Source organism: Gobio gobio (genome assembly GCF_949357685.1).
Source record: "Gobio gobio genome assembly, chromosome: 23".
NCBI lineage: Eukaryota > Metazoa > Chordata > Actinopteri > Cypriniformes > Gobionidae > Gobio > Gobio gobio.
The window spans coordinates 4,164,972-4,190,420 of NC_137119.1; the positions used below are offsets into that span (position 1 = coordinate 4,164,972).

Below are 25,449 nucleotides of genomic sequence, written 5' to 3' on the forward strand. Positions count from 1 at the left end.
AGTAATTAGTTATAGTTACTAGTTACTTCTTACAAATAGTAACTGAGTTAGTAACTGAGTTACATCATCATAAAAGTAACTAATTACCAGGGAAAGTAATTACTGCATTACTTTTTTTTTCTTTCAAATGTTCAAATATGTCAAATAATTTGGATGCCCCCAATATTAGATATGTTAAATGAATGAATTGGACACTAAATAGAATAAATTATTATTATAAAACATTGTACATTAATGTACACTATTGTAATGTTGCTGTGGGACAATGTGAGAGACACCTATCAAATTCAATGCATTATTGTAAATATTATCAGTAGGCCTACTATAGTGTAAATATTGTGTAAATATTATCAGTACTATACTTTCCTGTGGTAGTGGAGCTCACGTTATCACCTGGGTTTTTAGCCACTAATTTTGTGGCATATGATGATGTGAGGCGCTTCAGAATCACTTGCCACCGGCGTGGAGAGACTCTTTCCTCCTGGGCATAAGTTGCACGTTACTTAAATATTCTTACCTTTCACCTCAACGAGGGAAAAGTAGCGCTTATACTTCCAATTTGCGAAAGCTACCTTTGAAGTCGTTGGACTATCGCTGAATGTGCATATGCGTGTGCGTCATAAGTGTGTGTGTGTGTGTGTGTGTGTGTGTGTGTGTGTGTGTGTGTGTGTGTGTGTGTGTGTGTGTGTGTGTGTGTGTGTGTGTGTGTGTGTGTGTGTGTGTGTGTGTGTGTGAACCATAGACCGTGAAAAAAAATAGGTGTGAACTCAACCTATCAACTTCAACCTTGTCTCCCACCCACCAATCATCATCAGTTATGTGTACCACCGCACCCACCCCCAACACGCATGGCTGGTGCGCGCGCACACGCACACACACACACACACACACACACACACACACACATTGCAGGTCCGACTGACAGAGAGCCTGTTCGGATGAAAAGCGCTTCAGTGAGCTCAATTATAGTAACGCGACTAACGCCGCATTTTTTCCCTCAGTAACGCTAACGGCGTTGTAACGAGAGAAACAGTAATTCGTTTGATTACTCGTTACTGAAAACAATAATTCCGTTAGTAACGCCGTTTATCTGAAACGCCGTTATTCCCAACACTGGTCCTGGTCAAGACAATCTCCTGAACTCCACACTGAATGTCAGAATGGGAAAGAAAGGGGATTTAAGCAATTTTGAGCGTGGCATGGTTGATGGTGCCAGACGGGCCGGTCTGAGTATTTCACAATCTGCTCAGTTACTGGGATTTTCACGCACAACCATTTCTAATTTCTAGGGTTCACAAAGAATGGAGTGAAAAGGGAAAAACATCCAGTATGCGGCAGTCCTGTGGGAGAAAATGCCTTGTTGATGCTCGAGGTCAGAGGAGAATGGGCCGACTGATTCAAGCTGATAGAAGAGCAACTTTGACTGAAATAACCACTCGTTACAACCGAGGTCTGCAGCAAAGCATTTGTGAAGCCACAACACACACAACCTTGAGGCGGATGGGCTACAACAGCAGAAGACCCCACGGGTACCACTCATCTCCACTACAAACAGGAAAAAGAGGCTACAATTTGCACAAGCTCACCAAAATTGGACAGTTGAAGACTGGAAAAATGTTGCCTGGTCTGATGAGTCTGGATTTCTGTTGAGACATTCAGATGGTAGAGTCAGAATTTGGCGTAAACAGAATGAGAACATGGATCCATCAAGCCTTGTTACCACTGTGCAGGCTGGTGGTGGTGGTGTAATGGTGTGGGGGATGTTTTCTTGGCACACTTTAGGCCCCTTAGTGCCAATTGGACATCGTTTAAATGCCACGGCCTACCTAAGCATTGTTTCTGACCATGTCCATCCCTTTATGACCACCATGTCCCCATCCTCTGATGGCTACTTCCAGCAGGATAATGCACCGTCACAAAGCTCCAATCATTTCAAATTGGTTTCTTGAACATGACAATGAGTTCACTGAACTAAAATGGCCCCCACAGTCACCAGATCTCAACCCAATAGAGCATCTTTGGGATGTGGTGGAACGGGAGCTTCGTGCCCTGGATGTGCATCCCACAAATCTCCATCAACTGCAAGATGCTCTCCTATCAATATGGGCCAACATTTCTAAAGAATGCTTTCAGCACCTTGTTGAATCAATGCCACGTAGAATTAAGGCAGTTCTGAAGGCGAAAGGGGTCAAACACAGTATTAGTGTGTGTTCCTAATAATCCTTTAGGTGAGTGTATGCTCTCAATGCAAAATGCTGAAAAATTAGTCCATGCGTTCATGAGCTCAAGGTTAGATTATTGTAATGCTCTACTGGGTGGTTGCCCCGCACGCTTAATAAACAAACTCCAGCTGGTCCAAAACCCAGCAGCTCGAGTTTTTACTATAACCAGGACAATTTAGCACCTAAACTCTGGACACATACGTATTCAAATCGCTTGCCTATAGACTGCACTTGTAATGATTATGTGCATGCCGTCAGCGTTCTCACATATTCACGTGTTTTGAAGTTTACACAAAGATGATAACGGTATCATTTCAAAACTATTTCAAGTTTTGCGTTCTCTAGACACCAAACACTTTTGCCATGCAAATGAACGGCCAGAGTGCAATCAAGTTTTCTATTTTACTTGAAAATAGTGTTGTTAAAGTAAATAACGGAAATGAATCAATCAAAACCATACTTTTTTTCTAGAGCTGCTATACAGCCAAAACAATCTCTCCTCCATTATTGTCCTGTTATCTCTGTAAAGCTGCTCTGAAGCGATCTGTATTGTGAAAGGCGTTATATAAATGAAGGTGACCTGACACTGAATGCCTACTTTTCACAATTATATGAATTCCCGATCAACCGATTGCGCTCTCATTTAGTTCATTCAGATGAAAATATGTCACATTATGGAAATTATAAAACGTTTGAGAATGCCATTTCACGTTACCTTCAAAAAGGCCAGTGTGAGTGTTGTGTGTGCGGTGGGTTATAATGAATAAGTTTAAAGCTGGAAGCCCTTCAGAGACAGAGAGATGGCCAGGGAGCCCTTATCACGAAGAAGGGCGCAGTGCTTTCTTGGACTGTAATGAGCCACAGCACATCTGCCAGCACAGCCAATCCCCTGAGAGCATGCTCGTGATTGACAGCTCCTCGGGGCTCCTCCCGTTTCACAGAAGCAGAGATGAAAGAGATATAGCAGAGGTAGGAGAGGAGGTAGGCGAGATGCAGAGCATTCTGGGGGAATTTAGCTGTAGCTTTCTACTGCCATCGATTCATTTTTAAAATCCGTCATTTAAAATCCACCGTGAGTGGATCTGTTTCACTGCCATCAGATCAACTATTTGGTTTTTGTACATTTTTATCCGTTTTTATCCACAAATGACTTGTTGCCACAATTACCAGGGAAAAATATTTCTTACCAGCCATGAAATATTTATTATAATAAATATTTAGCAAGATCTATTCATTTATTTCCACATTTATTGAGAAATACATAATTTATTAAAAAAACTATCAATAATAATGATGATGATAATAATAATAATAAAATAATAACTATTATTATTGTTGTTTTTGTTGTATATATATATACATATTATTTATTTTAAAAAATAATACAATATTTTCTATTATTGTTGTTGTGGTTTTTGAAAAAGATATAATTTATTTTTAAGAAAAGAAATATTATTAATGATAATTGTTTTTAATAAATTATATATTTTGTTGTTTTTGAGAAATATATAATTTAAATTGTGTATATATATATATATATATATATATATATATATATATATATATATATATATATATATATATATATATATATATATATATATATATATATATATATATATATCATTATTATTATTGACAATAATTATCATTATTATTTATTGTTTTTAATAAATTATATATTTTGCTGCTGTTGTTGAGAAATTTAATCTATAAAAAATACTTGATATGCTAAATGTACAATTATTATTGTCGTTGTTGCTGTTGAGAAACATATTTAAACAATACTTTATATGCAATATTTATTTGTATTATTATTATAAATAGCATATAGAGCAATTTGTATTAATTACATACAGTATTTCTCAAATGACAACAGTTATTGTTGTAATTACTATATTTATCATCAACAATAATAATAAAAAAGCATGTTTGTATGTTACATGTTATTGTATACGTCTCACTAAATAAAAATAGTAATTATTATTATATTGTATTACCTCATATACTTAAACTCATATACATATCAGAATATCAAATACTATGAGATTTGAATAAATGGGAATCAGCACTTTGAGATTTTGTAAAGTGCGTTACAAATCAAATGTATTATTATTATTATTATAATCTTTAGAAAATGTAAGGTAACACTTTATTTTGATAGTCCACTATAGACATTCTACTAACTATAAGTAACTTTGCAACTACATGTCAACTAACTGTCATTAGAGTATTAGTAGACTGTCTGATTAATATTTACTAAAACTTTATTTTGTTGGTCCCCCAACAGACATTCTACTGACTATAAGTAACTTGGCAACTACAATTCAACTTATTCTACTAACCCGAAGCCTAACACCTAACCATAACCTACCAGTCTACTGACAGTCAACTAATACTCTAATGACAGTTAGTTGACATGTAGTTGCAAAGTTACTTATAGTTAGTAGAATGTCTAAAGTGGACCATCGAAATAGTGTAACAAGATATTTTTCTTACAGTGTAAAAGTAAGTTGTCGACACTAAATGAGACACGATGAAGCGCTCGCCTCCCTTTTTGTTTTTTTTAAAGTTACTTATAGTTAGTAGAATGTTTAAAGTGGACTATCGAAATAAAGTGTAAGCAAATGTAAAAATGTAGCTTCTATTGTTATTGTCATCATCACAGGTGCAGCAAAGCCCCTAGTGTCAGTTTTACTCATTGCAGGGGGGCAGACTGGCAGAGAGGTGAAAAATGGATAGTGATGGAGAGCACTGTTGCAGAGATTGGTAGGGGGTGAGGAATATCACTCCATCTTTCTGCCCGAGGCTCTGCGAGAGCCACCGAACGCTTTCCTCTGCCCCGTCTGCCAGCCAATGCCCACAGGACTGACTTTGATGAAGGGCACGGGTTCCTTTAACAAGCTAATTGATGGAGGCAGAGGAAGACAAATAGAGCGAGTTATTATCAGGGCTTGAAGTCGGCCTTAATGATCCACAACAGCTTCGAAATAAACAAGCAGTTTGTTTGTCAATCCAATCCGATCATATATATGCTCCAGTCCGGTTTTTACATCACACGAGAATCACTACCAGATTGTAGGTTCGCTCACCTCCAGAAACCCAATTTAACCCCTGGTTATTACAGAGATCTAATTTCTCAGATCAATAAAATGTGAAATGGGTGTGAATATTTCACCCAAAACCCTTTCAACTGTGTTTATTCCAAATGCACGGCTTTCATCTCTTTGTAAACACCGCTGCTTCTTCATCACCCGTCCTCCTCCTCTTCCTCAGCCCGTCTCTGAATAAGCTGATTAAATGAGTGTGATTTGGTGAGCGGAGGTCTGGGCAGCAGTGCCGGTTCTCGGCCCCTCCGCATGAATATTAAGTGTGTGTGTGGGATTTGTGTCTGGGGTCTGAAATTGGAAATCACAAGTTTGACTAATCAGCTTTGAGCTTCTCTTTCAGTCTGCCTGTGCACTCGGCGGAAAGAAGGAGTAGATTGAGAGAGAGAGAGAGAGAGAGAGAGAGAGAGAGAGAGAGAGAGAGAGAGAGAGAGAAACAGAGCAGACTGTGATGGAGTCTGCCTTTTTTTATAAGCAGAAATTGCAGAAGTTGGGTGCTGTGAAAAGAAGCAAACCTCTGGAGAGAGGTCATGGGAAGGGGCGGCTCTGAGACGGAGCAACTGTGATCGTCCAGTACAACATTTGTCACATGCCACATTACACGATAAATCAGGCTGGAAAGATCTGGGAACTTAAACCGTAAACTTAACAGAAAATGGTAGTTTTCTGCCAGGACATGACCCATGTTACTGCAGATATTGTTTTTTATTTAGTCTTTAATGTACAGTGAAAACAGAGCATTATTTGGAACAGTCTGGTGTTATAAACGTCAATACATTAACAAATGACCACAAATATTTACACATTCAATTACATTATGGCCTTTTCGTTTGGAAAAACATATTTTTCTCTCCGTTTTGGCCTTAGTCATGTGACGCATATTGTACAGATATTTGTTTATACCACTATTGAGCCTGTGCTATTCACTTTCACATTGATGCTATAATATTTATATCGCAGTTCTGCAACGATGACAGAAAATCTACTTGCATTTGCTGTTCAGTTGCGTTTTAGAACAAACATTCACTATGGAAGCAATTGGGAACAACAGCAACTCAGCTACGAAGTAGTAGGCCACGTAAAATCACAGAGCGGGGTCAGCGCATGCTGAGGGTCAAAGAAGTCGGCAACTTTCTGCAGAGTCAAGAGCTCCAGACCTCCAAACTTCTGTGGCCTTCAGATGAGCTCAAGATCAGTGTGTAGAGCTTCATGGAATGGGTTTCCATGGCCGAGCAGCTCATCCAAGCCTTACATCACCAAGTGCAATGCAAAGCGTGGGATGCAGTGGGGTAAAGCGTGCCACCACTGGACTCTAGAGCAGTGGAGACGTGTTCTCTGAGTGACCAATCATGCCCTGGACGAGTCTGGGTTTGGCGGTTGCCAGGAGAACGGGACTTGTCTGACTGCATTGTGCCAAGTGTGAAGTTTTGTGGAGGGGGGATTATGGGGTTGTTTTTCTGGGGTTGGGCTTGGCCCCTTAGTTCCAGTGAAAGGAACTCCTAATGCTTCACCAAGACATTTTGGACAGTTTCATGCTCCCATTTTTGTGGGAATAGTTTGGGGACGGCCCCTTCCTGTCCCAGCATGACTGACCAGTGCACAAAGCGTCTCCATAAAGACATGAGGAGCGAGTTTGGTGTGGAGGAACTGACCTCCTGACCTCAACCCGATAGAACAGCTTTGGGGTGAATTAGAGCGGAGACTGAGAGCCTGACCTTCTCGTTCAACATCAGTGCCTGACCTCACAAAAGCACTTTCCTAAACAAAAAAATTTCCATAAACACACTCCTAAACCTTGTGGAAAGCCTTCCCAGAAGAGCTGAAGCTGTTAGAGCTGCAAAGGGTGGGCCGACTCCATATTAAACCCTACAGATTAAGAATGGGATGCCATTAAAGTTTGTGTGCATGTAAAGGCAGGCGTCCCAAAACATTTAGCAATATAGTGTATAAAGGTGATCAGTGATATTTTGCTAAATAAAATGATCCTGCCAGAAGAATAGCATGAGAACTTTATTCCGTCTCTGTCTTTTATGTGGTTTATGAGGTTATATGCATGTACAGTAAGGTGAGGTGAAATTTCAAACAATTAAGCTAAATCATTTTTATATTATCTGTAAATAGTTATATTTACTTAAACTAATAATTATTAAACTAAAATTGCCCATTTGTAATGGATGAAGGATATAATAATAATATCATCACAATAATTATAATAATCATAGCTAAAATTTCATTTGAAGCCAGATAAACTGGGGGAGTGACTATAGACCCTTTTCACATTTCTGGGTTTCTCAGAGCGAAAGTCGTCATAGTTGGGTTAAATATTATAGCTGTGAATGAGAGAATACATTAAATATTTAATTTGTGTGCCCGTTTGCTCACATAGCAAAAGAAAAACGCCACAGTTGTGATTTCAAAACTTTCAAAAAGAGGGAAAAAATCGAGTGAGATTGATAACGGCAGTGAAAAGAGAGAAATATGTTCATTTTTACCATCACTCCCATAGACGCTATTACTAAACACCCTCAGCAGCGGTAACTTTTTATTGTAATTTGATGCAAAAGTAATAAAATACAAAGAATTAGTGTTATAAATGTACATATATTTAAAAAAAAAATGAAAATACAAAAAACGTTGCAGGATTTGACCGTTAAAGCGCGTCATCACAGTCTGTGAAAAGGGTCTATTGCGTCAGACATGTGACACTCAGCTCACAGCTGATTGGTCCAAATTCGGTTTGAGATCTCTTACCCAGAACATAACCAGCACTGGAGAAGGTTTTTCACCGCTCTGGCACGATGTCAACCGCCCATGTGATTGGACTATCCACGTTTTATTGAGTCCAATTATTACGACGGGCCTCTGTGAGCGCAAAAAATGTAGGAAAGTGTGTAATTAATATCACATCTGACCTAAAGTTTAAGGGCCGGCTATTACTGCCAAAGCCTGGGAGACACATTAGCTTCAACGTCAAGAACATTTTTACATCCCATCACCATGTCAGGGATGGAGAAAACGTTTTGAACGGTCTGGAATGTTCTAATGAAGTGTCCCAGGCACACTCGAGGAGAACTGAAGTTCGATATATGCCCACACACAGAGGAAAACCCACACACACCACATTCAATCAGTCTGGGAGAAAGACAAAGCGCCGTCTGCACAACAAAGAACGCGGCGATGCGTCAGCCACAACTCATGAATATCATAACGGGAGCCTTCGTCTTCACACTCGCTGTGTCTAAAGCTTTACAGGTAGCATCTCAAACAGTGTTCGACTCATCATGCATTTATTCATTGTCTGCCAGAGACAGATTATGAGTGAAATTGAAAAATGTGAGAGGAATAAAAGAGAGCAACAGTGTGTGTGTGTGTGCGTGTTTTATAGTCAAAGACCACCTGTACGGCCATCAGCCAAGAGTGAGAGGCTCTTTATTGCTACCGGTGCTCGTATACAAAAGAAACACCGCGGAAAAACAACGCTTCTCTCCTTGAAAAACAATTATAACGGAGATCTCTCAGATCAGACATGACTTGAGATTTCTACCAGTAGCTAACACAGTAGTAAACACTATATTTAACATGACTGGATGAGAGTTTATATATGTATATACACACCGATCAGACATAGCATTCTGACCTAATATTGTGTAACCGTGGACTCAGACCCCTGAAGGTGTGCTGTGGGATCTGGCACCAAGATGTTAGTTGAACACACACAGGACACTGACATACAGTGCGTCTTGTCGCACTTAGATTGTTTAAAGAGCACCTATCAGGGCATTTAAAATGTTCCAAATATTGTTTTAGAAGTCCCCAACAACAGTTTTGCATGCATGCAATGACAAAAAAGACTTTAGTTTTCTTATAATATGCATTTATTTTTACCTGTTTTGACAGCGATTCTCAAATGATTCCTTTAGTGATTCACTTTTCAAACCCCGCCTTTACGTGACGCTAATCTGCGCTGATTGGTCAGATGACCCAGTCAGTTGTGATTGGTTTAGTCTGTGCAGATATTTTCGGAAACGGAACGCCCATCAAAGTCTTATAGTGACAGTAATTTGTTAATATGTGCCAGGAGTTATGAATATGAAAACCGCGTCGGTACTGTTTGATTGTAATATGAGCCTCAGCTGATCTCATTCATAAAAAAACTCCTCTATTCTCCTCACGAAGACTCGCGACAAATCAACATCCCTCAGGGCTTTTAGTTCAAAAGTGTGCAGATGAGGAGACATATTGATAGATTCTCATATGTCTGTGTCAAATTTCTAAACAGAGGAGTATTTTTTATTCAATACTTCCTCAAAATGCGCAGATGTAGCCTAATCATGAGCGATTGAGTCTCTTATGTGTTGTTTTCAATTCATACTGGCAGCCGGAGGGCGCTCTGTGCACATGTAGTCCATATGGTACAGACAGACGAAGAAGAACCATGTGCCATAATAGAAGTCCATAATAAAAGCTTCCTGAGATCGCGAAACATACATTTGACGACTAATAAACACACAATCGCGACGATGTATGGTTTGTCTTCAAGCCACTTAGTCTTCAAATGCTCATCCTTGGGCAGATGAAAGAAGTTTGCTTTTGAGTGGCACTTCAGAAACACAGCGTCTCGTCGCCATGATGTTTTCTAGTTTTCACTGGCGTCTTGGAGCGCAATAAGTGGGCGTATCGTATTCAAATAACTTGACAAGTTGACGTCATCTAGTCAGAGAAAAAGCTTCGGTCTTCTAACGATTCTTAAAAATGACTCCGAGTCGACTCTTACTTTTGAAAGAAAATAACTATATATACGGTGCACTGTCATATTTCAAGCTATCACAGGATGTTTTTGTTCACTTAGATCTATGTTACACACTACATGAAAGGTAAATTTCAAAATTCCATGATAGGTGCTCTTTAAAAGCATTTACATGAATAAGAGCGTGATCATATAATGTAACGCTGGGCAAAAATGGAAATAAAAACGGACACTGCGTTTATTGCGTTAAACTGAAAAAATGAATTGCCCGCGTTAATGCGTTAACTTGCAAAGCACTAAAACAAACATATTTTTCATAATTTTCTGCAAAAAATCAGTTCCAAAACATACCCTTCACCGAACGACATTTGAAAAGTGTCCGGATGCGACACATTTCGTGACTATTCTCAGCGTCACCACAAGGGGCGCTAAAGCATCATCAGCGTAAACCAGTCAGTTTTCTCTTTCAGGCACAACTGCCAGTGTTTCAAGACAATCTTTCTAGGTGAAATAGTTAAAGCTAGTCAAACTGTCGACACGCACACCTGAGAATCAGCACCCGAAATGTACCTTCATGTTTCAATGTTCAAACCACATTCCCAGCGGCTGACGTCTTTGACAAAGGCTGTAAAAGCAGTCGTTTAATTGGCACTGTGAGCAACAGTAAAACACGGCTATTAACACAGCAGAAAACAAAGCAGAAATTAGCATGTTGAGGGTTTATAATGATAGATGGCCCCCCGTGGCTCTTACTGTTTCATCATAATATTATATATAGGCCTGTTCTCTAGTCGGTTCCTCCTTTTTATCCGGAAGAAACAGTGGTACACTAACAATTAGGCCTTCTTAAGTGTGTGTGTGTGTGTGTCATAATAATCTATTCTGAGACCTGTCACATGTTTACGAGAGCACGAACTGTCTTCGAGGACGAGGGGAGGAAAATATTTTCCAATTTTATAGCCGAGGATTTGCAAGAGGTTCAGGCCAGTCAGGAGAGCAATTCGGTTAGCTTGATTTCATTAGAGCGCTGCTGTTATTAGCTCTCCTGTCCCATTCGTGCCATAAACAGTTCGCCAGAGAGTGAACTGGTAACATTTCTGCAGGCAAATAACAAGCATTTTTTGGTTTAATTTTCTAATTTAGTGCTTAGACCTACTTGTAGACCTCTAGGGTCAATCAAAACCCCTGCAAGACAGCAGATAATATCACTCGGACATTTTTGGTTGAGTTTGCAAACCCCATTGGTCATCATTAAAACGATTAAGCCACAACTCCCTTTAAGTATATTAGGCATTTTGCACTTTTCACACTATTACGCACTTTTACATAGTCTTGATGTTGTGTGTGGGCTCCACTAGAGCAGGCTTTTCTGCTTGAATGTTGATTATTTCCTCATAATCTCCATTGTTGCGGCTCCTCTCTTCCCAGTCTGTTTAGTTCCTGTCTCTATGAAGCCCCTCCTTCTGAGAATCACACTGCGCTCTGATTGGTGGGCTGGAGCAGTGTGTTGAGATTGGTCAAGCGCTTCCAGCGTGTTTGGGAAATGTCCCGCCCTTACAATTACCGCCAGTTTCAACACTCAACCAGGCCCCGCCCCTTTATTCTCCGTATTAACCTCTTAAGCTCTAGGACCATTTTTGGGATTTCCGCCTGGATTTGGCCGACCCAAATTGAAAAGCGTCCCATACCCACATACAGTGGTCTCTAAATACACAATTTTGGTGTAATTTTAAAGGAAACCCTTTAAAATTTCATAAAACACTGCTAAAAGTGATAAACATGTAAGTATATGTTGTCTAAACTGTAATTACCCCCCCCCCCCCCAAAAAAAGAGACGCTTTTAGATTTTTTGGTTATAAATTCAGTTTTGAAAGTGTGTAATGCTGCGTTCACACCAACCACGAACAGAGCGTCAACATCGCATCTACCACGTCTAGTTGGAAGCTTGAACATTTTGAATCCATTTGCACGTCCACAGCGAATTTGACGCGCAAATAAATCGAGCGTTTGTAGAGAAATAGACGCGCATTCAAGGTGCTCCAGGAGAAATATGTCATAAAACACTGCCTCTTTTCATTTTCATTCAAAAATATATTAATCTGGCCTGGATGCCAGCCGAACTTAGCCCCGCCCACAACATTTGAGCTCGGGCAGTTCGGTCTGGACTTGATCCGTAGAGGAGTAATTATGCCTGAACAGAAACTGTTCGGACCAATGAAATTGTCAGGGCGGGCTTTAGACGATGATGGACAGATGATCAACAGTAACGTAATCATCCACGTCATCAAAGGCGCTTGGGTTGAATTTGTTCTAATCCTAAACGGAGAACTTGTTGGTATATGCATTCACCTTTACTATCTCTCTCAGAAATGATGATGGTGTTGGTTAGTACCCTGTGTATCCTTAAATCCTTTTTTTACAACACCGGCAAAGATCGTTTACACTCATCTTTTTCTTCTAACGTTACTTATTCCAGCGTGCGTGCAGACAGGGTTGCCAAGTTTTTACAACAAAACCCGCCCAATGCTACTCAAAACTAGCCAAAAACAAGCCGGATAGCTTTCCAGGGGGGTTCTCCGGAAAAAAATGGCATTTGGGGGGTAAAATATGTGTTATTTTGGTAGGGCTGCCTGCTAAAATTCGCATTCCTGGGTCTGTATATCACATAATTGGGGTCGCTTCAACCCGCGGACTTGGCAACACAGTGCAGTTGAGTTCTGTTGACATTTGACAACTAACGTTATGCGTCGCTCCGTTGCTCTGATTGGTTGTAGGTCTATCCAATGAGGTCTTTCCTGGTTTGGTTGAAACACGCCCCATAATCACAGCCCAACGGAGCAGATCAAACTCAAATTCTGACTAGAATTGAGTATGACGACGTCAGGCTAATATTAATCATTAATAGCCACACAAATGTTGTCCAGACAACGCACTACCTACATTATCTTCACTGCATGTGTATTTAAATGTCCTAAAAAATAAAGTTATGAAACTTCTCTTTGCCCTCAGTCAAAACGATTTGGCAGACAACAAATGATAGATTCATGAGAGCAAAGATCGGCCGTTAGATCCACACAAGATGAACCACTACAGGCCATCAGAGCCAGCGGCAGACGGCAGAAGGACTGGCCGAGGAAAGGCTGCTCTCGCTGGGGTTAATGAGCGCTGAGCGCCGCTGATCCACTGGAGCTCACAACTCCACAAACACAAGATTACATTTTTAAATAGGCGCTCTCTTTATAAATAAACCACAGATTTGAGCTTTAAACAACTACATCCCCACCTTTGTGACACAATAGTAGTATTTTTAAATTATGCGGGGTTTCTCATGACGTCACTTTACCACGTGACAGCAGCGAGCAGGCTCCTGATTGGTTAACGCGGCGTGAATTGACGCCAAAGTTCAAATTTTTCAACTTGGGCGTCAGACGCGAATTCGCTTCAAACGCGTGAAAGCGCAAAAAGCACCACTCGCGCAAGACACTCAATGCACGTCAAATCCGCAAACTGGACGCGCGGAAGAGGCAGGACCTCCAGACGCGCGTCAACACGCCTTTCAAATTGACTTAACATTGAAATCACTCGCTCCTGACACTTTATTTGCGTTTGGTGTGAACGCAGCATAACTCAGGCCCTGTGAGCTCTAGCACTCTGCAGACAGTTTGGGCTGTTTCCACTAGATTCCAGAAAATAGTGGAAAAAAGATTTTTGTCTGTATCATGTTGTATGCAAGATTTATACAAATGGGTCTGAACAGGGTCCGCAGAGTTTAAGTGGTTAATTATTTAAATGAGGAATATTATTTAAATGAGGAATATTGTGACGTATTGGTTCCCAGAAGAAAACTCAAGACTACAATGGAGGCGTTTCAGGGAGAATAGCTATCCTAGCGCTGGTCTAGTCAGTCCCTCCAGAAAAATGCGATTATGTGATCGCATGATTTAATGCATAAACAGCCAAAGTCCGCATATTTATGTGGGGGCCGCATTTTTTTCAAATACGCTGCACTTTCGCCGCATAAATTGCCTATTTCCGCGTGCAAAATATGCAGGGCTAGCATGATTTCATAATCCCCGCATTTTCGTTGCAAAAAAGTCATACTTTTAAGTTTCAAAACACTGCATCAAGAAGCTTCGAATCGTTATGAATCAGTGAGTCGATTCAGCGGTTCGGATCGCCAAAGTCGCGTGATTTCAGCAGTTTGACACGCAATCCGAATCATGATTCGACTCGTTGATTCATTCGCTTCGAAGCTTCATGATGCCGTGTTTTGAAATCGGTCATCACTATATAAGTCGTTATTTAGGTTTTTTGCGCACAAAAACAATTCTCGTTGCTTCATAAAGTTATTGTAGAACCGCTGTAGTTAGATTGACTTTGTAACGACGTCTTTAGTGCCTTTTATGGGTCTAAAATATCTTCATCTGTGTTCCGAAGATGAACGGAGATGAACGGAGATGAACGGTGTTGAACGACATGAGGAAGTAATTAATGACAGAATTTTCATTTTTGGGTGAACTAACCCTTTAAGAGATTGCACTTTGTGCATTGGAAGCACTCAAATGTCTGTTTTGTAAAGCTACGTCTGTTAAACAGGAATTTTTTATTTTTTTTGTAGCATATTCCTTTTGTAAAGCTACAGAACTGTTTGACTCAATGTTTTGTAAATTTGAGCCGTGTGTTTATTAAGGTCTTCAATAAAACAAGATGAGAACTTAAATATTCCCAGCACTTTCTGTGATGTAGTGCTTTTTTTCTCTTTTTCATCAAACCGCAGTTTTTGCAAGTTCCCGCAATTTCATCGCATAAAATTGCATAAATATCCCGCATTTTCCATCGCATTTTTTAAGAAAACGTGCCGCATAATCAAGGATTTTTGCCCGCAACAATCACAAAAAAAAACTGCATTTTTCTGGAAGGAATGTCTAGTCATCATTGGTGAGCTCCTCGGTACAATGATCGCGGGAATCGTGGAAATCAACGGCAGAGATCTCACATTAGCTCTTCCGAGGAGAGAGACAACAAATATATGAACCCTCCAGAAGAAACATAATAACAGCCAAATCCCTGAACTAAGAATACATCCATAAAGACTTATCCCTTCATGACTAAAACACAAACTCATCCTCAACCAGAAGCCGCTCGCAAACAAACGGAGCCATTACACTCTCGACAAAAGCCGTTCTGCTGAGTAGTCGCAATCATTTGTAAGTGGCGATAAATCCTTCTCTTTCCTCCCAAATTCCGGCAGTGCTTTAATCAACTGAGAAACATGTTATTTCTCACTCCTCTGATTCTACAAGCTCGCACCCTTTGAATTACAATGGGAGTTCTCCGTGATCCGATTTACAGCCGTGAGCTCGTCCGGAATAAGGGATTTGATTGACAATGGCGTGAAACAATGAGAGAGAGCTGAGATACGCTTCAAAATAGCTAATTCCCTTCGCTCAGAAGGAAAAGAACTCGAGCCGCTTGGCACAGCGGTGCGCAAGGTAAATTTAATTAAGCCCCGGTAAACAGTCAGTGGGTTTCAGATGTAAACGAACAAGCTCATCCAACACTGGGACGTTATTTAGAGAACCAGACTGAACTGCGGATGATGAAATCTGTAGGATAACCTCATGTCCTAACCCTGAATACTGCATGGAGGAATGAAGGCGGTAAAGTGACCCGCATTCAGTTTGCTTCATTTTCAATGCAATGAAATCACTGAAGAATGTGATTACTCAAAAGTTTCAATGATGTTCATACGTTCACTTATGATGCACATATAAATATAATATTAATACCATAACTAGATGAGGAAAGTTTGATGACAAACTTTGATGTTGGCTTGACAAAGCCAAGTCTGAATGTTTAAAATAACCCCGAACAGCTTGAATTTGGAAGGTTTTACTAAAAAAAAGTTACTAGCATGAATCAGCATGTTGCTATCATATTTTAGCACATTGCTCACACAATTTAACATGTTTCTACTATGTTTTAGCACACTTCTGACATGATTTAGCATGCTGCCTGCATGTTTTAACATGTTGATAATATGTTGCTGTTTTAACACACTTCTAACATGAATTAGCACGTTGCTAGCATGTTTTAACATGTTGATAACATGTTGCTGTTATGTTTTAACACACTTCTAACATGAATTAGCACGTTGCTAGCATGTTTTAACATGTTGATAACATGTTGCTGTTATGTTTTAACACACTTCTAACATGAATTAGCACGTTGCTAGCATGTTTTAACATGTTGATAACATGTTGCTGTTATGTTTTAACACACTTCTAACATGAATTAGCACGTTCCTAGCATGTTTTAACATGTTGATAACATGTTGCTGTTATGTTTTAGCACACTTCTAACATGAATTAGCACGTTGCTAGCATGTTTTAACATTTTGATAACATGTTGCTAACATGGATTAACATTTTGCTAACGTGACTTAACATTTCATTAGCATGAATTAACATTTTCTAGCATGATTTAAGATGTTGTTACCATTAATTAACATGTTGCTGGCCTTTTTTTAAACATGCTGCTAGCATGAATTAACATGTTGATAGCATGATTTAACATTTTGTTAACATGTTAACATGAATTGGCATTTTGCTAGCATGATTTACCATGTTAACATGAATTTACGTGTTGCTAGCATTATTTAGCATTTTGCTAGCATGTTTTAACATTTTGCTAACATGAATTAACATGTTGCTACTGTTTTAGCACTTCTAACATGATTTAACACATTGCTAGCATGTTTCAACATTTTGATAACATGTTGCTAACATGAATTAATGTTTTGCTAACATGACTTAACATGTCGTTAGCATGAATTAACATTTGCTAGCATGATTTAAGATGTTACCATGAATTAACATGTTGCTAGCATTAATTAACATGTTGATAGCATGATTTAACATTTTGTTAACATGTTGTTAACATGAATTGGCATTATGCTAGCATGATTTACCATGTTAACACGAATTAACGTGTTGCTATCATGATTAGCATGTTGCAAGCATGTTTTAACATTTTGTCAACATGAATTAACATGTTGCTAACATGAATTAACATTTAGGTAGCATGATTTAACATTTTGGTAACATGAATTGGCATTTTGCTAGCATGATTTAACATTTTATTAACATGTTAGCATGAATTGGCATTTCGCTAGCATGATTTATAATTTTGGTAGCATGTTTTAACATGTTTGCTTACATGAATTAACATGTTGCTAGCATTATTTACCATGTTGCTAACATGTTTGAACATTTTGTTAGCATTATTTAACATTAATTAGGATGCTGCGCTCATGTTTTAACACATTGTTATCCTGATTTAACATGTGGTTAGCATGTTTTAACAGGTTTTAGCATTAATTGACATGCTGTTATCATTAATTAGCATTGTTTCTAACATGTTTTCTCATGCTGCTTGCATTAATTAGCATGTTGCTAGTATGATTAAACATGTTGCTGTTATAAATTCACTGTAAACCATAGTTGTGGCTTATTGTTATAGATATAGCATAAATTGGCATGTTGTTAGCATGTTTTAAAATGATTCTAGCACGTCCTAAGCTAGTTGTTAGGCATTTCTAGTGATAGATACATAGTGGATAGAGATTAAATACTAGTTTTTGGTTGAATTGTCGTTTTTGTCAATAGACACCAATCTATGATGTGTCATAAAAAACTCAAATAAAGCGTTATTATTGACTCATGAAATAGTCTTGGAAGGAAAAAAATATATATTTAGTGTTAGTTTGACCCTCTTTATGCATTCTAGAGTCGAATTAGCTTAAATGAAGAAATCGGAAACTCTACTCCAGGTAATTTCCTTCAGTTCTTGTGAAATGTAAAATCAATCAATGGATTTGATTCTTTTCCCTTTGAAATCCGAAGCAGCCACTTATGGCCATTTGTTTATGGTAGACCTCCAAAGTCGTCCAAATTAGATTATGTAGATACAAAAACATCCATTTCGAACTCATCCATCTGCAAGGCAGATGTAGCGTGTGTAACTGAGTCTATTACTAATGGAAAGGGCCTCCTACCTGTCTGTTTGCACCCTGTCAAAGGAGCCCGGTGGAGCCAGCAGAGAGTGTGTGTGTGTGTGTGTGCTTGGCCTGACGTTTGAGAACAGAGTGTGTTGGCATACATTTCTATATTTTGCATGAGAACTGGATACGTTCAAGCCAAGTTCTGTCCGACTTCAGCCAGGATCTGAAGAGCTACGTCTCACTCGGCCTGTCCTAACCCAGCATTGCCAGACCAGGAAGGAAAGGGCCGGGTCACCTTGACAACTCCACACCTGCCAAGAGCAGAGAATGCCGGACGCAAGGATGCCAGCGGGACAATGAGGGCCAAAGCAAACAGGGTAATATGCCAGACGGGAGTAAGACAGAAAGAGTGAGAGACCGAGAGAAAGAATACAATAGAGACAGAAGACAAAAGTACGTTTAAAGATCCATTTATGAGATGGTGTTTGGAACTAAACACTGTATAAAATATTGTTGTTATAAAAAAGGATATCTCAATATTTATGAACTGGTGGTGTAACTTTGGTCTGCAAGAAACATAAAAATGTTAGAAGCAGGAAAAATGGGCAAGCGTAAGGATTTGAGCGAGTTTGACATGGGCCAGATTGTGACGGCTAGATTGACTGGGTCAGAGCATCTCAAAAAGTGCAGCTCTTGTGGGCTGTTCCCGGTCTACAGTGGTCAGTCTCTATCAAAAGTGCTCCAAGGAAAGACCAGTGGAGAACCGGCCACAGGGTCATGGAGGACCAGTGGAGAACCGGCCACAGGGTCATGAAGGACCAGTGGAGAACCGGCCACAGGGTCATGAAGGACCAGTGGAGAACCGGCCACAGGGTCATGAAGGACCAGTGGAGAACCGGCGACAGGGTCATGGAGGACCAGTGGAGAACCGGCCACAGGGTCATGAAGGACCAATGGAGAACCGGCCACAGGGTCATGAAGGACCAGTGGAGAACCGGCCACAGGGTCATGAAGGACCAGTGGAGAACCGGCCACAGGGTCATGAAGGACCAGTGGAGAACCGGCCACAGGGTCATGAAGGACCAGTGGAGAACCGGCCACAGGGTCATGAAGGACCAGTGGAGAACCGGCCACAGGGTCATGAAGGACCAGTGGAGAACCGGCCACAGGGTCATGAAGGACCAGTGGAGAACCGGCCACAGGGTCATGAAGGACCAGTGGAGAACCGGCCACAGGGTCATGAAGGACCAGTGGAGAACCGGCCACAGGGTCATGAAGGACCAGTGGAGAACCGGCCACAGGGTCATGAAGGACCAGTGGAGAACCGGCCACAGGGTCATGAAGGACCAGTGGAGAACCGGCCACAGGGTCATGGAGGACCAGTGGAGAACCGGCCACAGGGTCATGAAGGACCAGTGGAGAACCGGCCACAGGGTCATGAAGGACCAGTGGAGAACCGGCCACAGGGTCATGAAGGACCAGTGGAGAACCGGCCACAGGGTCATGAAGGACCAGTGGAGAACCGGCCACAGGGTCATGGAGGACCAGTGGAGAACCGGCCACAGGGTCATGAAGGACCAGTGGAGAACCGGCCACAGGGTCATGAAGGACCAGTGGAGAACCGGCCACAGGGTCATGAAGGACCAGTGGAGAACCGGCCACAGGGTCATGGAGGACCAGTGGAGAACCGGCCACAGGGTCATGAAGGACCAGTGGAGAACCGGCCACAGGGTCATGAAGGATCAGTGGAGAACCGGCCACAGGGTCATGAAGGACCAGTGGAGAACCGGCCACAGGGTCATGAAGGATCAGTGGAGAACCGGCCACAGGGTCATGAAGGACCAGTGGAGAACCGGCCACAGGGTCATGGAGGACCAGTGGAGAACCGGCCACAGGGTCATGGAGGACCAGTGGAGAACCGGCCACAGGGTCATGAAGGACCAGTGGAGAACCGGCCACAGGGTCATGAAGGACCAGTGGAGAACTGGCCACAGGGTCATGAAGGATCAGTGGAGAACCGGCCACAGGGTCATGAAGGACCAGTGGAGAACCGGCCACAGGGTCATGAAGAACCAGTGGAGAACCGGCCACAGGGTCATGGAGGACCAGTGGAGAACCGGCCACAGGGTCATGAAGGACCAGTGGAGAACCGGCCACAGGGTCATGAAGGATCAGTGGAGAACCGGCCACAGGGTCATGAAGGACCAGTGGAGAACCGGCCACAGGGTCATGAAGAACCAGTGGAGAACCGGCCACAGGGTCATGAAGGATCAGTGGAGAACCGGCCACAGGGTCATGAAGAACCAGTGGAGAACCGGCCACAGGGTCATGGAGGACCAGTGGAGAACCGGCCACAGGGTCATGAAGGATCAGTGGAGAACCGGCCACAGGGTCATGAAGAACCAGTGGAGAACCGGCCACAGGGTCATGGAGGACCAGTGGAGAACCGGCCACAGGGTCATGGAGGACCAGTGGAGAACCGGCCACAGGGTCATGAAGGACCAGTGGAGAACCGGCCACAGGGTCATGAAGGACCAGTGGAGAACCGGCCACAGGGTCATGGAGGACCAGTGGAGAACCGGCCACAGGGTCATGAAGGACCAGTGGAGAACCGGCCACAGGGTCATGAAGGACCAGTGGAGAACCGCGTGATGAAACCATAGATATCGGTGAAACCATGACGAAGCACACAAATTCCCATTTGCCAACAAAAATAACAGCAAAAGACCACGCAAAGCAGTTTCCCGGTGTGCTGACCGATTTCAAGCCGATTTCGATTTTCAAGCTTCAAAGTGTTATGAATCAGTGAGTCGATTCAGCGGTTCGGAGCGCTATGAATCTGTGAGTCGATTCAGCGGTTTGGAGCGTTATGAATCAGTGAGTCGATTCAGCGGTTCGGAGCGCTATGAATCAGTGAGTCGATTCAGTGGTTTGGAGCATTATGAATCAGTGAGTCGACTCAGCGGTTTGGAGCGTTATGAATCAGTGAGTCGATTCAGCGGTTTGGAGCGTTATGAATCAGTGAGTCGATTCAGCAGTTCGGAGCGTTATGAATCAGTGAGTCGATTCAGTGGTTTGAAGCGTTATGAATCAGTGAGTCGATTCAGCGGTTTGGAGCATTATGAATCAGTGAGACGATTCAACGGTTTGAAGCGTTATGAATCAGTGAGTCGATTCAGCGGTTCGGAGCGTTATGAATCAGTGAGTCGATTCAGCGGTTTGAAGCGTTATGAATCAGTGAGTCGATTTAGCGGTTAGGAGCGTTATGAATCAGTGAGACGATTCAACGTTTTGAAGCGTTATGAATCAGTGAGTCGATTCAGCGGTTTGGATCGCCAAAGTCACGTTTTTCAGCAGTTTGACACGTGATCCGTATCATGAATCGACTCGCTGATTCATAACGCTTCGAAGCTTCATGATGCTGTTTTTTGAAATCAGTCATCACTATATAAGTTGTTATTTAGGTTTTAGCACAAAAACAGGAAGTTATTTATTCAGTTTTTCAGAAGTTGTAGCATATTCCTTTTGTAAAGCTACAGAACTTGTTTGACTCAATGTTTTGTAAATTTGAGCCATGTGTTTATTAAGATCTTCGATAAAACAAGATGAGAACTTAAATATTCCCAGCACTTTCTGTGATGTAGTGCTTTTTTTCTCTTTTTCATCAAACCGCAGTTATCATCGCATAACATTGCATAAATATCCCGCATTTTCCATCGCATTTTTTAAGAAAATGTGCCGCAAAATCAAGTATTTTTGCCGCAACAATCACAAAAAAAGCCGCATTTTTCTGGAAGGTTTTGAGGCGTTGACTTGGCCTCCAAATTCCCCAGATCTCAATCCAAACTCAATTCCAAAGAACTGTCTTAGATGAACCGAAGATCATTTTTGAACAATGATAGGATGCATCACTTGTGTGGTCTAGTTAAAAGTGTATTAAAATCATCACGATTCTTTTTTAAATTGATTGTCATGCATACTCCATAAATCGCCCAGCCTGAAACTATAGCACGAGGAACAACACAGACAGACTCCCTGCCTGGCAAGACACAAAGAAAAACAAGAGACTACAAATGTGAAACGTGAGAAAGCAGTGGCGACAATATCAAACAAACAAGATGAAGATCCACAGAGGGCCGCCAGCGGATGGACTGCGTAAACGAGCACAGAAAGAAAGGAAATAGAAAAGACGGCAAAAGTGAGTGGGGGAATACCGTAGGACGGCAAGGTGAATGAAGAAGGAAGCGTAAAGGGGGGGGGGTAAATCCTCTCGTGTGATTTCAGATCGGCCCTGCACTCTTCCATCACACTCCTGCTTTTCCAATCACATTTATTACCGCCGCTATTTTTGGGGAGGTGTACGTGACGGGGGAATGAAAGCCGGGATGTTATGCTAGCTGAGGGATCCGTGATTACGTTAGCGAATTGGGTTATCCATCATATGAAAACTGTCGAGGAGATCTCAGACATACAGTAGAAGACGGAAAATAGAAAGAACCGGCGGTGACCCAGAAAAGGCCATTACGGCGATATCTAATATCTAAGCACAGGTCTCTCTCAAACATAAAACACTGGATATGAGTCTGCATTCGTCACGGAGTCACGCAGGGTTAAAGATGTGATCTCTTTGCCATCAGGAATCGAATAAAGCACCAGGCATTCTTCTCCAGATCGTATTTGCTTTTATAACATCCCGAGGCGAGAAGAAAAGAACTCGTCCTATTTTCTTGGGCAAAGTTAATTGCGTTTTAGCCATTATTTGTACTGCAAACGATGCAGTTTTATAAGCTTGCTTTATTAAAAATGCTCCCATGCATTAGTCATTATAGTTCACGTGCCTTAATACACACATTTAAACACATTTAAGAATTAGAAATATGTTGCCCCTTTATTGACAAAAGCTGTGTTCGGAATTGAATACGAACACACTGATTCCCGCATACTCGTAGTATAAAAAATAAGATGTGAAGCATTACTCATTTAAAAACAAATCATGTCACATGACCTCATTCCTGTACATCCAATTACATGGGTGGTGTCTTCCAAATAAAAATAAAATGTGTATTGTGCACTTTGTGTTACATTTCTTGCAACATAAGACTTGGTAGTCTGATCAAATAATTATAAATATGTATATAGAGCTCCGGAGGTCACGTGGCCCATTCTGTTTACCAGCCGGCGCCAGCGTGAGTTTCAAGGCAACGGAGTTCACGTCACACTTTAATTCAAAAGTCATAGACTTGTACAGAGCAAAACTTAATAGTTTAAACATAACAGATGCCTATAATGCCCCCAGGGTGCTTTTCAGGTGTATGGATAAAGGAACGGAGAGCTTTCCTGTCAGGACACCTGATGCACCAAGTTACAACTAGCCTAGTTTTGACGTAAATGGAGTTACAACTTATGCACTCCTAAATATTTATGCACCAAACACGAATAGAGCGTCGCGTGATAGACGCGTTTCGCGCGACACGATGGACGTGATTCCGCCTCATTCGCGAGTCCAGTTCGTACGAATGACGTGAATTTGACGCGAATTATGCGTCTTGCGCGAGTTGTGCTTTTTGTGCATACACGCTAGGGTTGTGTGATATTAAAGAAAAATGCGATATGCGATATCCTTGTTAAATAATGCAATATTCGATATGCGATACGATATTGCTTTAAGTGTGTAAAATCCATTTCTTTCCCCAACTGATATCTTTCTCTTAAAGCATAACCGACTGTGTTTAAATGAATACTCATCAAGACGGCCATTTTGACACAACTGTGTGTATTTGACAGTTCAAGTGTGTAACAAGACATGAAAAAAAGAACGGCTTCGGTTTCGGTGTGTGTGTCAGACAGCGCGAGACTGCAAGGAGTTGTTTTTCGCAAGTTATTGCATTTAATAACTCTTCTTAACGTCAAGCAAGTCGCATAAGTAACAGTCGTGTGCTCAGTCTATTCTCTGCTGTATGCGTCGACCTAAAACGTATACTTTTCACAATGTTGAAGTAGCCTATTAAAATCATTATGATATTGCGTGCCCTTGCGATATGCACATTGCGATATGTACATTTGCGATATTTTGATAATTTCAATATATTGCGCAGCCCTAATTCACGCGTTTGAAGCGAATTCGTGTCCGAAGTTAAAAAAGTTGAAAAATGTGAACTTTGGCGTCTATTCACGCCGCGTTAACCAATCAGGAGCCTGCTCGCTGCTGTCACGTGGTGAAGTGACGTGATGAGAAACCCTGCATAATTTAAAAATACTACTATTGTGTCACAAAATGTAGTTTTAAGACTTTTTCAGGTGAGAATGTAGTTGTTTAAAGCTCAAATCTGTGGTTTATTTATAAAGAGAGCGCCTATTTAAAAAAAATAATCTTGTGTGTGTGGAGTTGTGAGCTCCAGTGGATCAGCGGACGCTCAGCGCTCATTAACCCCAGCGAGAGCAGCCTTTCCTCGGCCAGTCCTTCTGCCGTCTGCCGCTGGCTCTGATGGCCTGTAGTGGTTCATCTTGTGTGGATCTAACGGCCGATCTTTGCTCTCATGAATCTATCATTTATTCCCTTCCAAATCGTTCTGACTGAGGGCAAAGAGAAGTTTCATAACTTTATTTTTTTAGGATATTTAAATATACATGCAGTGAAGATAATAGTGCATTGCCTGGACCACATTTTTGTGGCTATTAATGTTTAATATATATTTTTTAATGAAAATGAAAAGAGGCAGAGTGGTGTTTTATGATATATTTCTCCTGGAGCGCCTTGAACGTGCGTCTATTTCGCTTCAAATGCTCGATTTATACGCTCGAATGAATTCGGTAGACACGATTTTGACGCTCTATTCGCGTTTGGTGTGAACGCAGCCCTCCGGAGCTCTATATGAGCAATATCACACGAGTAGCAGTATGGCTGTATATCAACACGGCTACGAGTGTAATATAGTGTTTATACAACAGTTCGACGGCACAAGTGTGTAAATAAACAGAAACAACAGAAGCCTCTTTTGCGCAGAACTACTTCCTCCCACCATGGATTCAAATCTCAAGTTGACAGTTTCACAGTCGAGCCCAAGCCTCCGTTACTGATTCTGAAAGTCGCTTCTTTGAAGATTATTGTATTATGTAGTAGAGTATTATGGTATTATGAGAGAGAGAGATCGACTAAACGAGTGTAGCAGCTGCATCTGATATAGCATTCATTCTTCAGGTCCATAATATTATATCCATTAAACAAATCAGTTTCCACTGAGAAATCTAATGGCGTAATAATGAAGCTTTCACAGAAGTCTATTTCACAATCACTAACGGACCCTTTTCCAATACCAAATACGGCATATTATTTATATAAAATAATACTTATTGAACAACAACATTTAAATG

General features: G+C 41.2%; 1 protein-coding gene across 1 annotated transcript in view; it reads right to left on the reverse strand.

Annotated features, from left to right (window-relative positions):
• The window catches only part of pard3aa (par-3 family cell polarity regulator alpha, a), a 753,733-nt gene that overhangs the window by 113,684 nt on the left and 614,600 nt on the right, over positions 1-25,449 (reverse strand). The window lies entirely within an intron of this gene.